The 17,384-nt window shown below is 40.5% G+C and overlaps 1 protein-coding gene and 1 pseudogene across 8 annotated transcripts in view; both read left to right on the top strand.

The window, feature by feature from the left end:
* Positions 1–17,384, top strand: part of ZBTB44 (zinc finger and BTB domain containing 44) — an 88,889-nt gene that overhangs the window by 124 nt on the left and 71,381 nt on the right. The window lies entirely within an intron of this gene.
* Positions 10,057–10,137, top strand: LOC116477607 (small nucleolar RNA U3; annotated as a pseudogene).

The following is a 17,384-nucleotide window of genomic DNA, read 5'->3' as shown; positions in this document are numbered from 1 at the left end:
GGGAGGGGAGGGCGGGCTCCGGTCGCGCGGGGGACGGCCCCTGCACGCTGCCCGTGGCTGACACCGCGTGGCCCCCACCTGGCGCCGAAGGGAGCGGAGAGCCGGGTCTGTCACCCTAGTCCGCGCTGGGAGACACCCCACGGGAACCCCTCGGTGGCATTTAATCCTTCTGGGAGGAGACCGGCCTTGGGCCCCGCGGTCCCGGAGCAGTTACCCCGACCTTCCAGGGAGCTGCCCGTCCTTTGCACACCCATTTGCCCAACACCCTAACCCGGAGCGGCCGGAGGTGTAGCCACTTCTCACCTGGTCGAACCCGGGAGGCTCAGACCTGTTTTTTTTCCTCCTCCTTTCCCCTTCTGCTTTTTCTCTGGTACAGGAAAGAAAAAGATGGCACTTCTTAAAAAAAAAAAAAAATTATATGTGTGTATATATATATATATATATACACACACACACACACACACATATATATATATATATATACACACACACACACACACACACACACACCTCTTTTTCTTTCCTTCCTGAGGACCACTCTACGTCTAGTCGTTTTATTGCTGGCCTAATCAGAAAAAGGGGTTACCTCGAGAAATGACAGGTACGTTAGAACTGATTAAAAGGAAATTGTGTCCATGTGAGTTCTATGAATCCAAGCAGAATTTAGAATAAAACCCCGTAATTTCGTGCTTTTTTTGGAACTTAGAAAAATGAAGACAAAAGCTTAATTTCTTTTTTAGCATGTAAGTACATAATCTCTTGAAGTCAGGAAGAAATTCTCTATAACTTCCACTTGTTTTCTTAATGTTTTATTTGGAGATCGGCTAATACCGGAAGCAAGCTGCACGATTTTGATTTCCTTTTCTCTAGGTGTTCAGTTGGGATTCTTGGGTTTAAAAAATACTGTATAAATCTTCATTTCCCCCGTTACTTCACTTGGACTGTCAGCGGATTAATAATAATTTTACCTAATGTAGTTTCCGCTTATCATAGAATGTGAATATAATGAACGTAGTCCTGTAGTTTTGTATTTTAGGATTATTAGTAATGTACTGATTAATTATGAAAACCAGATTATTCATTTTGTGCAGTACTGCTTGGCATTTTTGCATTTGTAATTATTTAATTCTCAAAACAACCTAATGATGCAGATATTATTACTTGAATTTTATAGAAGTGACAAACTTAGCGATACGAAGAATTACAACTTGCCTTAGGGCACACAACTAGTAAGATAGTTTAGATTTCAACCCAAATATAATTCCGGTATAGATGTACTTTCGTGTACTTTCTACGGTACTTCTCAATAGAAGTACAATTTTATTAACTTTGTTATGAAAAATTTTAGTCGTATAGAGGTTCGTTCTATACAGTTGTGATCGGTTTTATTCATGCAATGAATAAAAATGCTAATCAATGCAATGAATAACCAATTTAATGATTAGCATTTTTGCCACATTGTCTCCTGTCTTTCTCTGTATGTGTGTAATTATTTGAAAGTAAGCTGCAAACACTGTAATCCTCAAATGTTTCAGCATGTGTTTCCTAAAAATAGGGACATTCTCCTACTAACCCCAGTATCATCATTAATGCCTATCAAAATTAACAACTCCATCTTCAAAATTCCTCAGTTGTTTCAAAGTGTCTTTGAGGGTTCTGCCCCCAGTTGTAGTCAGTCAAGATTCATGCACTGTTTGCATTTGGTGATTAAGTCTTTAGTCCCTTTTGTAAAATGAAGAGTATCCATCCCCTCTCCTTTTTGCAGGGGAAATTAAATAGGATGAATATTCCCTCCCTTCTTTTTTTCTGACACCTAATTGACCAAACCAGTTGTCTTGTAAAATATACCCACATTCTGGATTTGTGCCCTCCTAAATGTCATTTCATTTATTCCTCTTTCTCCCTGAATTTCCTATTAACTGGAAGTTAGGTGTAAAGGAAGGCTTAATTAGCTTAAAGTAAAACTTCCTTTGGCAAGAATATTTAATAGGTGATGCTGTGTACCTCCTATTGCATAATATAGGAGGCACATAATGTCAGATTCCCACACTATTATTGATGTTAAATGTAACCATTTGATTAAAGTCCTGACTACTGATCTGTTGTAAAGGTGTGGTTTGCCAGTTTGTGATTAATATGTAATCTTGGGGTAAAACTTGGACACTAAGCAAATACCCACTTTCTGACAATCTTTTGCCTAGTGATTTTTAGCACCCATGATGACTTTTGCTTAAATCGGTTATTTTATTGGAGGTTTTCTCTAAGGAAGAGATTTCCTTCATTAAGTGCAGGTAAACTATTGTTCTTCCCCAAAATGCAAATTAAATGTTAAATTTAATCTCTTTACTTTTCAATATTTAGAGTGAAGAGCTGGAGAAATAGCCACCCCCAGTGATGGCATATAAGATGTTTTTTGGGGCAGGGGTGAATGATACCACTTCAGATTCTCATGGGTTTTAATTTATTCCTTGTTTTATAACCAGTTACAGTCGTTTTTCTTTTTAATGACCAAACTGTCCCAGATTTGGTCAGTAGGAACCATTCCAGGCTGACTCGTGTGTTTTGACACCCCTGCTCCCCATTAATCTTGGAGTGCTTTCTGACACAAGTTACTCCAGGGTTTATCTTATACTTCCTTTGCTCACCTCTGGAAAGGGCTGTTTATCCAGGGAGTCTTGGTTCTTTTTAATGAGAAATCGTATATAGAAACCAAGTTCTGGATGTTTGGCATATTCGTTGCTGCTGCAGTATCATTCCTTCTAGGTGCTTTGAGAGGAGAGAACTAAGAAAAAGTTTTTTGCTTGTTTAATCATGAGTTCAGAGTGATATTCCAGTTCCTGTTTAACAAGCAGACTTTTTCTTCCTTGACTCTATATTTGTCTCTTGTCTTAAATGAAAATCTTGGTTTTTAATACAATTAATAAACCGGCGAAGCATGGTAGCTTATGCCTGTAATCCCAGGGCTTTGAAAGGCCGAGGCAGAAGGATTGCTTGAGCCCAGGAGTTCAAGGCCAGCCTGGGCAACGTGATGAGACCCCATCTCTATAAAAAATAAAAAAATTAGCCAGGCATGGTGGTGTGTGCCTGTGTTCCCAGCTGCTCAGGAGGCTGAAGCAGGTGGATCGCTTGAGCCCAGGAGGTTGAGGCTGCAGTGAGCCATGTTCATGCCCCCACTGCACTTCAGCCTGGATGACAGTGAGACCCTGTCTCAAAAAAAATAATAATAATAAACTTATTTGCTTTCTCCCACTGTATACATAAAATCATTTTTAAATTATAGTGCTGGTATTACTAATACCAATAAGCTTCATAAAGTTTAAGATTTCTTTGCATTTATTTTCGTATTTAGACTATATTGCATGAAGAATGTATAATGAGTACTGTGTTCAAAAGTCACTTGAAATACTTTTGTTATGCTACCAATTTGATATGGTTCATAGGTTTCAGTTTTTACTTAGGATTTTATTTTTATATAAAGTATATACATAATGTAGAAGTCAAAATAATGTTTTAAAACTATACTTGGATTAGCCGGGCATGGTGGCACATGCCTGTAGTGTCAGCTACTTGGGAAGCTGAGGCAGGAGAATTGCTTGAACCGGGGAGGCGGAGGTTGCAGTGAGCCGAGATTGTGCCGTTGCACTGCAGCCTGGGTGACAAAGCGGGACTCTGTCTCAAAAGCAAAACAAACAAAACAAAAACTACATTTGGATAAGCCTCATTAAAATTAGTTTTTAAAGATGAAGTATTGTTTACCTTTACCATACTCCTTTTAATATCTACTACATTCTCATATCAAGCTCAGAATTAGCAGTAGACGAATTATGTTATGTGAAGCCACATAGAAGTACTTTTAAATTTTAAAATTAGATTCTGCTTCCTCTGGCAAAGAGAAAGAACTAAGACTAATTTTTAGAAGTTAGCAGAGAAGTGGATTCCATGCTTACTTTTTTTTTTTTTTTTTTTAAAAACGGGGTGGTTGGGTGGGGGGCTTACTGTGTTGCTCAGGCTGGAGTGCAGTTGCTATTCACAGCTGCGATCCTACTACTGATAAGCACGGGAGTTTTGACCTGCTCTGTTTCTGACCTGGGCCAGTTCTCTCCTCATGAGGCAACCTGGTGGTCCCTCACTCCCGGGAGGTCACCACGTTGATGCCTAATTTAGTGCAGACACCCAATCGGCATAGGATACGGCAGCGCAGAATTGTGGGCTGGAGGGATCTTCCTGCCTCAGCCTCTTGAGTAGCTGGGACTGCAGGCACACACCACTGTGCCCGGCTCTTTTTTTTTTTTTAAATAATGATTTTAAAGTAGTGATTTAAAATAGTGATAGATTTCTCACTATGTTGTCCAGGCTGATCTCTCAAACTCCTGAGCTCAAGTGATCCTGCTGCCTTGGCCTCCCAAAGTGCTAAGATTACACGCATAAGCCTGTAGCCATAGGCCTAGATACCATATTTTTAAATAAAAATTCCATAAAAATAGAACTGTAGCTTTTACTTAAATCATGTCTTTAAAGAGGCAGGTAGTTGGTAGAGGTTTTGTGACTCCATCTACTTTGTTAACTTTTTGTGTGTGTGTGTGTGTGATGCAGTCTCCCTCTGTTGCCCAGGCTGGAATGCAGTGGCTTGATCTCAGCTCACTGCAATCCACCTCTGCCCCCTGGGTTCAAGCGATTCTCCTGCCTCAGCCTTCCTAGTGGCTGGGATTACAGGCGTGTACCACCACGCCCAGCTAATTTTTGTATTAGTAGAGATGGGGGGTTTCACCGTGTTGTCCAGGCTGTTCTCTAGCTCCTGACCTCAAGTGATTCACCTGCCTCGGCCTCCTTAAGTGTAATCCTGGCCTCCTAAAGTGCTGGAATTACAAACGTGAGCCACTGCGCCCAGCCGACTCTATCTACAACAAAACTGGCATAAATATGCTATATACAGTTAAAAAGGCATTTGGATGTGTGATCAGTGGAGATAACACATTTTGTTTGGGTTGGACCAAATTTGATACAAATTCGTAATTATGTGATCTCAAATGAAGTTTTAAGAGGGAGCATTGTTCATCTAAAGTAAGCAGAGCACAATTAGGCAGTTTATCAGCCTCCTGTCAACCAAGTGCTGAAAAGCAAAACTGTGCCTGTAGTGTGTTTTCCTGTGTTCATCCTCACTGTCATAGGTCACACTAGCTGAGGCTGGTGTTGCAGGCAGTAAAGGAATTTACCAAGGCAATTGTAGGTAAAGAAGGGCAGATTTATTAGAGAAAGTATGAAAGTAGGTTGGTTGCAAGGGTGCAACGGGCAGATCAGCAAGAGAGAAGCTGACTGCCAGGAGACAATGGCTTGTTGGGGACGTTATAGGATGATGCTTCTGCTGTGTGCTGCAGAGAGGGCTATGTGCAGTACTGATAAGGCCAAGGTTGCGGTGAGCTAACTTGCATTTTTCTGTCAGCCGAGAGTCTGGTGATAAGTTGAGTGCAGAAAGCTTGTGAGTTATTTGTGCAGGAGGGCTGTGTATCTTGGACCATGAAGAAAGGCAGACTTACACCTTATCTGCTTTTTCTTTTTGCTGTACCCTTTTGCCACCCACCTGACTCCTTTTCCCACCCACCTGACTCCTTTTCCCGTATTAGGATTCCACAATCACTGCTTTCAATAATAGAGTGAACATCTAGTTCCATTAGGGAGTGGAGTGGGAGGATGGAGAATGCTTGCACTTGGACCCATTCACCCTCATTCTGTCTTTAATCTCATTTTTTTAAATTTTATTTTATTTTTGTTTTGTTTTGTTTTTTGAGACAGAGTCTCGCTCTGTCGCCCAGGCTGGAGTGCAGTGGCGTGATCTCCGCTCACTGCAAGCTCCGCCTCCTGGGTTCATGCCATTCTCCTGTCTCAGCCTCCTGAGTAGCTGGGACTACAGGCACCCGCCACCACGCCCGGCTAATTTTTTTTTTTTTTTTTTAGTAGAGACAGGGTTTCACCGTGTTAGCCAGGATGGTCTCAATCTCCTGACCTTGTGATCCACCCGCCTCAGCCTCCCAAAGTGCTGGGATTACAGGTGTGAGCCACCGTGCCTGGCCTAGTCTCAGTAAAATACATACACTACCCAAGGTTCTTAGAACACATAAGGTGATGAAAAAGAATAGTATAAACAGTTGCATGGGTATGTGTAGCCATGTAGCAACTAGAACCTGTTGTGTAGGCTGAATGAACTAATACAGTGTTGATAATAATGCTAACATTTGTTATGCCCTTACTGTATGCCAGCTGTGCTAAACATTTTATACATTATCTTATTTAAATCTCACATTAACACTTTGACATTGCTACTAGTATCTTATTTTGCAGTAAGGAAACTGATATCTAAAAGCATTAAATGACTTGCCTAGAGTGTCACAATAAGTGGCCGACCCAGGTTTCAAATTCAAGGCTGTTTAGAGTTAGCACTTAGCCGCTTTGCTCCACCTCACAACTAAATGTAACAAGTCATAAAAATTGAATATATTTTCAGTCACCATGAATAGGGAACTACATGACTGATGCTGTAACAACCTCAGAGATTGCAACAGGGATATGTTCTGAGAAATGCATCGTTAGGTGATTGTGTCATTGTATGAACATCATAAAGTATACTTAGACAAAACTTGATGGTATGGCCTACTCTACATCTAGGTTATATGGTATAGCCTGTTGCTCCTAGGCCACGTATCTGTACGGCATGTTACTGTACTGAATGCTGTAGGCTTTTGTAACACAGTGGAAAGTATATGTATATCTAAGCATATCTAAACCTAGAAAAGGTGCAGTAAAAATGTGGTATTACAGGGTTGGGCACGGTGGCTCATGCCTGTAATCCCAGCACTTTGGGAGGCTGAGGCGGGTGGATCACCTAAGGTCAGGAGCTCGAGACCAGCCTGACCAATATAGTGAACCCTGTCTCTACTAAAAATACAAAAATTAGCCAAGTGTGGTGGCATGCACCTGTAGTCGCAGCTACTTGGGAGGCTGAGACAGGAGAATTGCTTGAACCTGGGAGGCAGAGGTTGCAGTGAGCCCGGATCACACCACTGCCCTCCAGCCTGGGCAACAGAACGAGACTCTTGTCTCAAAAACAATAATAACATGATATTATAATATGGGACTGTTGTGGTATTTGTGGTCTATCATTGAGGGACACATGCGACGCATGATTGTATATCATTTTCCTTTCTAATAGGTGTGGGAGTTTCTGACCCCTTGCTTCAGAAACTGCATTTAGATACTACTTTAAAAGGCATTTTAAAAGTAGAGTAAAAATCAAGATGGATTGATGGATGGATAGGTATGTGATAAAACAATTACAGTAGAATTTTTTTTTTTTTTTTGAGATGGAGTCTTGCTGTGTTGCCCAGGCTGGAGTGCAGTGGCGTGATCTCAGCTCACTGCAAGCTTCACCCCCTGGGTTCATGCCATTCTCCTGCCTCAGCCTCCCAAGCAGCTGGGACTACAGGGGCTCGCCACCACGCCTGGCTAATTTTTTGTATTTTTAGTAGAGACGGGGTTTCACCATGTTAGCCAGGATGGTCTCGATCTCCTTACCTCTTGATCCGCCCACCTCGGCCTCCCAAAGTGCTGGGATTACAGGCGTGAGCCACCACACCCGGCCTACAATAGAATGTTAATGGTAGGCTCTAGGTATGGCTATTCAGGTATTCAACTATAAAATTTTTTTTTTTTTTGCATGTTCTTTGATTTTTGTTTTTTGAATTTTGATAGTTTTGGGGGTGCAGGTGGCTTTTGGCTATATGGATAAGTTCTTCAGTGGTGATTTCTGAGATTTTGGTGCACCCGTCACCTGAGCAGTGTACACTGTACCCAATGTGTAGTCTTTTATCCTTCACCCCACTTCCACCCTTCCCTCCAAGTCCCCAAAGTCCATTATATCCTTCATATGCTTTTGCGTCCTTGTAGCTTAGCTCTCACTTATAAGTGAGAACATACAATATTTGGTTTTCCATTCCTGAGTTACTTCACTTAGAATAATGGCCTACAACTCCATCCAAGTTGCTTCAAAAGCCACTATTTCATTCCGTTTTCATGGTGTAAATATACCACGTTTTCTTTATCTGCTCGTTGGTTGATGGACGTTTAGGTTGGTTCCATATTTTTGCAGTTGGGAATTGTGCTGCTGTAAATGTGTGTACATGTGTCTTTTTCACATAATGACTTCTTTTCTTTTGGGTAGATACCCAGTAGTGGGATTGATGGATCAAATGGTAGTTCTACTTTTAGTTCTTTTTTTTTTTTTTTTTTTTTTTTGAGGTGGAGTTTAGCTCTTGTTGCCCAGGTTGGAGAGCAATGGTGCAGTCTCGGCTCACTGCAACCTCTGCCTCCTGGGTTCCAGCCATTCTCCTGCCTCAGCCTCCCAAGTAGCTGGGATTACAGGCATGCACCACCACGCCCAGCTAATTTTGTATTTTTAGGAGAGATGGGTTTTCTCCATGTTGGTCAGGCTGGTCTCGAACTCCCGACCTCAGGTGATCCGCCCACCTCAGCCTCCCAAAGTGCTGGGATTACAAGCGTGAGCCATCATGCCCAGCCTACTTTTAGTTCTTAAAGGAATCTCCATACTGTTTTTCATAGTGGTTGTACTAGTTTACAGTTCCACCAGCAGTGTAAAAGTGTTCCCTTTTCACCACAGTCATGCCAATATTTATTATTTTTAATTTTTAAATTATAGCCATTCTTACAGGAGTAAGGTAGTATCTAATTGTGGTTTTAATTTGCATTTCCCTGATAATTAGGGATGTTAAACATTTTTTCATGTGTTGGCTGTTTTTATACCATTTGAGAATTGTCTATGTTTTTTTAACCCACTTTTTGATAGGATTGGTGGTTTTTTGTTTGTTTGTTTTTGCTGGTTTGTTTGTATTCGTTGTAGATTCTGGATATTAGTCCTTTGTTGGATGCATACTTTGCAAAAATTTTCTACCACTTTGGGTTGTCTCTACTCTGCTGATTATTTCTTTTGCTATGTAGAAGCTTTTTAGTTTAATTAGGTCCCATTTTTGTCGCATTTGCTTTTGGTTTTTTGGTCGTGAATTCTTTGTCTAAGCTAATGTCTAGAAGAGTTTTTCTGATGTTATCTTCAAGAATTTTTATGGTTTCAGGCCTTAAGATTTAAGTCTTTGATCCACCTTGCGTTGATTTTTGTATAAGATGAAAGATAAAGATCCAGTTTCATCCTTCTACATGTGGCTTGCCAATTATCCCAGCACTGTTTGTTGAATAGGGTGTCCTTTCTCCACTTTATGTTTTTGTTTGCTTTGTCAAAGACCAGTTGGCTGTAAGTATTTGGCTTTATTTTGGGGTTCTCTGTGCTGTTCCATTGGTCTACATGCCTGTGTTTATACCAGTACCATGCTATTTTGGTAACTATAGCCTTGTAGTGTAGTTTGAAGTCAGGTAATGTGATTCCTCCAGATTTGTTCTTCTTGCTTAGTCTTGCTTTGACTATGTGGGCTCTTTTTTGGTTCCATATGAATTTTAGAATTGTTTTTTCTAGTTCTATAGAATGTTGATGGTATTTTGATGTGAATTGCGTTAAATCTGTAGATTGCATTTGGCAGTAAGTTAATTGTCACCATATTGATTCTACCCATCCATGAGCATGGGATGTGTGTTCATTTGTTTGTATCATCGATGATTTGTTTCAACAGTGTTTTGTAGTCTTCCTCGTAGAGATCTTTCACCTCCTTGGTTAGGTATATTCCTAAGTATTTTAATTTTTCTTTGGCAGCTGTTGTAAAAGAGATTGCGTTATTGATTTGATTCTCAGCTTGGTCGTCATTGGTATATAGCAGTGCTACTGATTTGTGTACATTAATTTTGTATCCTGAAACTTCACTGAATTCATTTATCAGATCTAGGAGCTTTTCAAATGCATCTTTAGGGTTTCCTAGGTATACGTTTATATCATCAGCAAACAGCAACAGTTTGACTTCCTCCTTTGCAGCTTGGTATAAAATTCTTTAAATTTTGCTGTATCTAAAAGTTTTCAAAATAAAATGTTACTAAAAATATATTCTTAGGACTATACTTTCAGGGATCATTTCTATAGTCTGTTACTAGAGAAGTTTCTCTGAATATGTAGAGCACTGGAAAAATATTTTTTTAAAAAAGAAAAAATATATGTATATTCTTATTATAAAGCAGTATTCGCAGCTGTGTAAAAACCAATAACATGCTGTATCCTCCATGTCTGTGTACAATGATCCTCTGAAAAATTTATTAACTCTTCCTAGTCTTTTATCACTGAAAATGGTCAAGCATTTAAAGACTGTTGTAAAGAGGGTTCCCTCATTACTTAGGAGACTTCTAATTAAGCTTCTTCCAATATGATTTTTTAATACTCTTATAAATATTTCATATATCAAATTTCCTCCTGTGGTTTCCTGACATTTTGTAACCCCTATTGAATACACTCTATATAAGCGTTATGGGGTGTTTTTGCTTTTTAAGTGCTACCACATTCACAACTGTAACAGATAGTCCTTAGTACTTCAGAATAATTGTTTAAAATTTATCTCCTGTCAAGCTAAAACTTACATTAGTTTTTCTTTGTTCTTTATATTAGAAATACTTCACCCCATTTTAAGCAATGAGCTAGAAATATTCCAAGCCACAGGATTTAAAATAGTGATTGTGGCCGGGCGCGGTGGCTGAAGCCTGTAATCCCAGCACTTTGGGAGGCCGAGGCGGGCGGATCACGAGGTCAGGAGATCAAGACCATGGTGAAACCCCGTCTCTACTAAAAATACAAAAAATTAGCTGGGCGCAGTGGCGGGTGCCTGTAGTCCCAGCTACTCGGGAGGCTGAGGTGGGAGAATGGCTTGAACCCGGGAGGCGGAGCTTGCAGTGAGCCGAGATTGCGCCACTGCACTCCAGCCTGGGCGACACAGCGAGACTCCGTCTCAAAAAAAAAAAAAAAAAAAAAAAAATAGTGATTGTGTGCCTTTAAAAATTAAAAAAATATGTTAGATTTGTATTATACTTCTGCTTGAAGGCCACATTGAGTGTTAAATTAATTTTTTCACTAATATTATTAGTTACAGTGTTGATATTGGCTGGCACATTTTTACATAACTTACCCTGGAGTAAATCACTGACTTGTATTATCTTGTTATTTCACGTTGATAACTCTGTCTTGCAAGAGTGAAATGGGTGGCTGAAGCTTATTAATTAGAGATTAACATCCTTCTTTGTCTCCACATTGAATATTCTTCCCTTTTAATACTTTCCTTATATAGCTGTAAAAAAAAAACTTAAAATTACAGATGTTTGATACCTGGCCTTTTTACAATTTTGATATTCTTTTACTTCAGGATATTGCTATCCTTCTACAGGTATTAAATGATATTTTTTGGGGGGTGTTTTGGTTTTTTTTGTTTGTTTGTTTTGTTTTTTTTGAGATGGAGTTTCTCTCTTGTTGCCCAGGCTGGAATGCAATGGTGCCATCTTGGCTCACCACAACCTCCGCCTCCCAGCTTCAAGCGATTCTCCTGCCTCAGCCTCCCGAGTAGCTGGGATTACAGGCATGCGCCACCACACCCAGCTAATTTTGTATTTTTAGTAGAGACTGGGTTTCTCCATGTTGGTCAGGCCGGTCTCGAACTCCCAACCTCAGGTGATCCACCCACCTTGGCCTCCTAAAGTGCTGGGATTACACGCGTGAGCCACTGCGCCCGGCCTTGGTATGTATTTTTTAATGCTGAAGTGATTTGCTGTTGATTTGGTTTTGATAGTTTATTTTATGCAGTCACCATAACTGCAAACATCTTGGCAACGTGTAACTAAGACTGTGAGTCTCTGGAATCTAGTTTTTGTGGAACTACTACCCTCTAGCTTCTGAAACAACTTTAGATGATTCCTTTTAAAAATTATTTTCTTTTATTCAGATCTTAACCTGTTAGGTATCTGATCCTTGCCTATTCTTGGCAGGTAAGCATATCCAATAGTGTATTTTATTAAATAATCGTGCTCTTTGATAAGAAAATAAAGAATAAGTTTTTCAGGGACTTAGATTTACTTATTTTGCTTTAATTTCACTTTTGTGTATGTGTGGGTGTGTATGATGGAATTTCACTCTGGTCCCCCAGGCTGGAGTGCAATGGCGTGATTGTGGCTCCCTGCAACCTGCACTTTCCGGGTTCAAGAGATTCTCCTGCCTCAGCCTCCCGAGTAGCTGGGATTACAGGCGCGCACCACCACGCCCAGCAGGTTTTTGTATTTTTTAAGTAGAGATGGGGTTTCACCATGTCAGGCAGGCTGATCTTGAACTCCTGACCTCAGGTGATCACCCGCCTCAACCTCCCAAAGTGTTGGGATTACAGGTGTGAGCCATCACGCCCAGCCCTCATTTCACTTTTTTACTGGTGAGGTTTACTCTTGTGTGTATGTGTTTCTTCTACTTACAGCTTTTTCTCCTTTTTACATTTTTCCTGGGTTTTACTTTTTCTTTGGCTCTTTGCTCTTCTTACTTTCTGCTTTGGACCTTCCCACTGCTCATTTCCTTATTGTGGCTTTCCATTACTGAATCAGGACGGTTTCTTTTGTCTTTGGTGCACTTCACATGCTGTATAAAACTAACCCATTCTTCCAAGAGAATTATTTTTATTTACAGGAATCACTGCTTCTCTTTGTCTTTGGGTCCACTTGGTATTGTTTCTTCCTTCTTTCTACTTTCCACCACTAGTTTTACCTAGCTTTACTTTGAGAGGCAGTATAGCCTAGTGTAAGGAGCACCAATTAGCATGCTAGCTGGGTTCAACTCTTTGACTGTGTTACCTGTTGTGTGGCTAGTTCCTTAACTTGTCTATGCTGTCTTTTCCTCTCTGGTAAAATGAAGATACCTGGTGATAGCTATCACAAAAGTTTATATGAAAATTAAGTTACATAATATGTAAAAGGTACTTAGAACAATACTTGGCACATATTGGGTACTATGTAAGTATTAACTACAAACTAATGATTATTATTACTTTTTTTTTTTTTTTTTTTGAGACGGGCTCCCTCTGTCGCCCAGGCTGGAGTGCAGTGGTGTGATCGTGGGTCATTATGGCCTCGATCTCCTGGGATCACCGGGTTCAAGAGATCCTCCCACCTCAGCCTCCTGAGTAACTGGGACTACAGGTGCACTCCACTACTCCCATCTAATTTTTGTACTAGAGATGGGGTTTTGCCATGTTGCATTGGCTGGTCTCAAACTCCTGGGCTCAAGCAGCCTGCCCAACTCAGCCTCTCACAGTGCTGAAATCATAGGCATGAACCACTGCACCTTGCCTATTGTTACTGCTTTTAATATAAAATGGTTCAAAGCAGTTGGATCTTCAGTGCCTCTTATCATACATCCTTCTATTTTTTTCTCCACGTTTATTTATTTGAGACGGAATCTGGCTCCATTGCCCAGGCTGGAGTGCAGTGGCACAGTCTCTGCTCCCTGAAGCCTCTGCCTCCTGGGCTCAAGCCATCTTCCCACCTCAGCCTCCCAAGTAGCTGGGACCACAGATGCACACCACCACACGCAGCAGATTATTATATTTTTTGTAGATGCGGGGTCTTACCATGTTGCACAGGCTGGTCTTGAACTCCTAAGCTCACGTGATCTGCTTGCCTTGGCCTCCCAAAATGGTGGGATTAAAGGCATGAGCCAGCATACCCGGCCTCGGCCTCCACATGTTATTTTTCATGTTTCATTTCCTTACAAATTCTACTTCATCATCTTTTCTCTCAGGAGTCTACCCTCTTATAACTTGAAAGAGGAGTAAAGCCAAAGCCAGACAAGAACTTCTCACCATGCCACCAATAAACTTAACTATAGCTGTACTCTTTCTTTCCTCTCCCCATCTCCCCAGCCTGGGCCTCCGCCTGTTTAAGGCTAATCCTTTCACTCATCCTCTGAACCCCATTTCCTTCTACCTATCTAGGGACCTTATACCATCTGTTATCACCTGTTTCCTATATCTTTAACCTTTCCCTCTTTTCTGTGTCTTTTCCAACAAAAATCAAAACATTCTGTTTATATTTTACTTTAATAAAAAAAATCTGAGAAACAGGGAAAAAAACATTTTCTAGCTTGTCCATTCTGTAAAAAATCAGTATCCTCGCCTGACCCCTTACTTCTGTCCAGCTAACCCCCTTGCTCTATTTTTAGAACCTAGCTACTTTATGATGAATTGTCTTTACTCACAGTTTTCACTTCCTCGTGTCTGTATATTCTTTCTTTTTCTATGGCAATCTTGCTTCTAATTCTTCTACTTTTTTCTTATATGCAATTATAAGGTCATCATGACTCCTTTGTGGCTAAATCAAATAGACTTTAGTTTCTATCTTATTTGACCAGTCAGCAGCATTTGACACTGTCAGTCACCACTCCTTGAAATACCTTGTACCCTTGGTTTCTGAAGTAACTCCTACTATGCTGGTTATTCTGTGTATCTATCTCTTTCACAGGTTTCCCTTCTGCTACCCCACCTTCACTTTTTTCCTTTTTTTTCTTAATTGGTCTAGCTAAAGGTTTATCAATTTTGCTTATTTTTTTCAGAGAACCAAGTCTTGGCTTTAATTTTTCCTGTGGCTTGTCCGTTTATGTCTGTGCTTTGTTTTGTCTATTTATTTTGGGTTTTCTTTGCTCTTTTTCGAGCTAAGGTAGACACATAGACCATTGATTTGTGTGTATGTGTGTGGTGAAATACACGTAACGTAAAATTTGCCATCATAACCATTTTTAAGGGTACAGTTCAGTGGCATTAAGTACATTCACATTATTATACAACCATCACCACCACCCATCTTTCATAACTCTCTTCATCTTTCAGAAGTGTAACTCTGTGCTCATTAAACAGTAACTCCCCATCCCTGTCTCCCCACATCCCCAGGCAACCACCCTTCTACTTTTCTGTCTCTGAATTTGAGTGTCCTCTAAGTATTTCATGTAATCGGAATCATATGGTATTTGTTCCTTAATTATTGGTTTATTTCACTTGTATAATGTCTTCAAGGTTCGTTTGTGTTGCAGCATATATCTGAATTTCCTTCCTTTTTAAGGCTGAATAATATTCCATTGTGCATTTATGCCACATCTCATTAATTCATTCATCTCTTGTGGACATTTGGGTTGCTTCTACCTTTTGGCTGTTGTGAATAATGCTGCTTTGAATATTAATGTACAAATACTGGTGTGTCCTTGCTTTCACTTCTTTTGGGTATCTACCCAGAAGTGGAATTGCTGGATCATGTGGTAATTTCTATTTTTTATTTTTTGAGGAACCCCACTATACTGTTTTCTATAGTGGCTACACCATTTTACATTCCCACCAACCATGCACAAGGATTTTAATTTCTCCACATCTTTGCCAAGACTTGTTATTTTGTTTTGTTTTACTATTACATTAGACATTCGAATGGGTATGAGGTGGTAAGACATTGATATTTAGAGACCATCATTTCTTTTTTTTTTTTCCCCCGAGACAAAGTCACGCTGTGTCACCCAGGCTGGAGTGCAATGGCACAATCTCGGCTCACTGCAACCTCTGCCTCCTGGGTTCAAGTGATTCTCCTGCCCCAGCCTCCCAAGTAGCTGGGATTACACATGCGTGCCACTGTGCCCAGATAAATTATCAGTTAAAAATATATTCCAGTTTCCTTTGTTGATTCCTTATTTGACCAGCCCATGGGTTATTATTTAGAAGTGCATTGTTTAATTTCCAGATATTTAGGGCTTTCTTGGTATTTTATTACTTATTTTTTTCTGTTTTGGTGAGAGAACATACTCTGTGCATTCATTCCTTTAAAATTTATTGATTTGTCTTATGGCCCAGCATATGATCTTTCTTGGTGAACATACCACTTTGCTCTTGAAAAGAATGTATATTCTGCACTATAAATGTCAATTTGGTGGAGATGATTGACCTTTACGTCTTTTTTTAATGTTTTGAGACAGGATCTCACTCTGTCACCCAGGCTGGAGTGCAGTGGATCGATCTTGGCTCACTGTAACCTCCACCTCCCAGGGTCAATAAATCCTCTCACCTCTGCCTCGCAAATAGCTGGCACTACAGGAACATGCCACTATGTCTGGCTAATTTTTGTATTTTTTGTAGAGGTGGGTTTCACCATGTTTCCCAAGCTGCAGATCTTTTATCTTTACTGATGGTTTTGTGTGTGTGTGTGTGTGTGTTTCAGTTCTGTAATTGCAGAGAGGTGATATTAAAATCTTCAACTATTGCTGGGCGTGGTGGCTCACACCTGTAATCCCAGCACTTTGGGAGGCTGAGGCAAGCAGATAACCTGAGGTTAGGAGTTCGAGACCAGCCTGGCCAACATGGTGAAACTCCGTCTCTACTAAAAATATAAAAAGTAGCCAGGCGTGATGGCACGTACCTGTAGTCCCAGCCACTTGGGAGACTGAGACAGGAGAATCGCTTGAACCCAGGAGTTGAAGGTTGCAGCGAGCCAAGATCATGCCACTGCACTCCAGCCTGGGCAACAGAGCGAGACTCAGTCTTTAAAAAAAGAAAAACTTCAACTTTTGGCCGGGCATGGTGGCTCACACCTGTAATCTCAGCATTTTGGGAAGCTAAGGTGGATGGATTCATTGAGCCCCAGGAGTTTGAGACCAGCCTGGGCAACATAATGAAACTCTGTCTCTACAAAAAAATACAAAAATCATCTGGGTGAGGTGGTGCACGCCTGTAGTCCCAGCTATTCAGGAGGCCAAGGTGGGAGAATTGCTTGAGTCCGGGAGGTCCAGGCTGTGTGTGTTGTGACTGTGCCTCTGCACTCTAATCTAGGCAACAGAGTAAGACCCTATCTCAAAAAAAAAAAAAATCATCAATTATTATTGTGGAATTATCTTTCCCTTTAATTTTGTCAGTGTTTTATTTTGAAGCATATACATTTTTTATTACCTCTATGTTTGATAATACTTTGTCTTAAGTCCGCTTTATCTGATATTAAAGTAAGCCAACTCCAGCTTTCTTGTACGTACTGTTTGCATGATATATGTTCTTCCATATCTGTCTCTTTTTATTTAAAGTGTGTTTCTTATAAAAAACATATTTGAGAATGATTTTATCTCTTCTGACAATCTGTGCCTTTTAGTCAAAACATTTAGTTTATTAAAAAGCAACATGTATTAGTTTGCTAGGGTGCCATAACAAACTATGACATAGTAGGTGGCTGTTAAGAAATTTTTGTCTCATAGTTGTGGAGGCTTGAAGTTGGAGGCATAGGTGGGGTTGGTTCCTCCTGAGGACCATGAGGGAAGCATCTCTTGTTCCATGTCTCTTTGCTTCTGGTAGTGCCTTGGCTTGTCTTCATGGGGCATCCTCCCTATGTGCATGTCTGAGGACACCTTA

Source organism: Hylobates moloch, unplaced genomic scaffold (genome assembly GCF_009828535.3).
Source record: "Hylobates moloch isolate HMO894 unplaced genomic scaffold, HMol_V3 SCAFFOLD_11, whole genome shotgun sequence".
Classification (NCBI taxonomy): domain Eukaryota; kingdom Metazoa; phylum Chordata; class Mammalia; order Primates; family Hylobatidae; genus Hylobates; species Hylobates moloch.
This window is presented reverse-complemented; position numbering and strand designations above follow the sequence as displayed.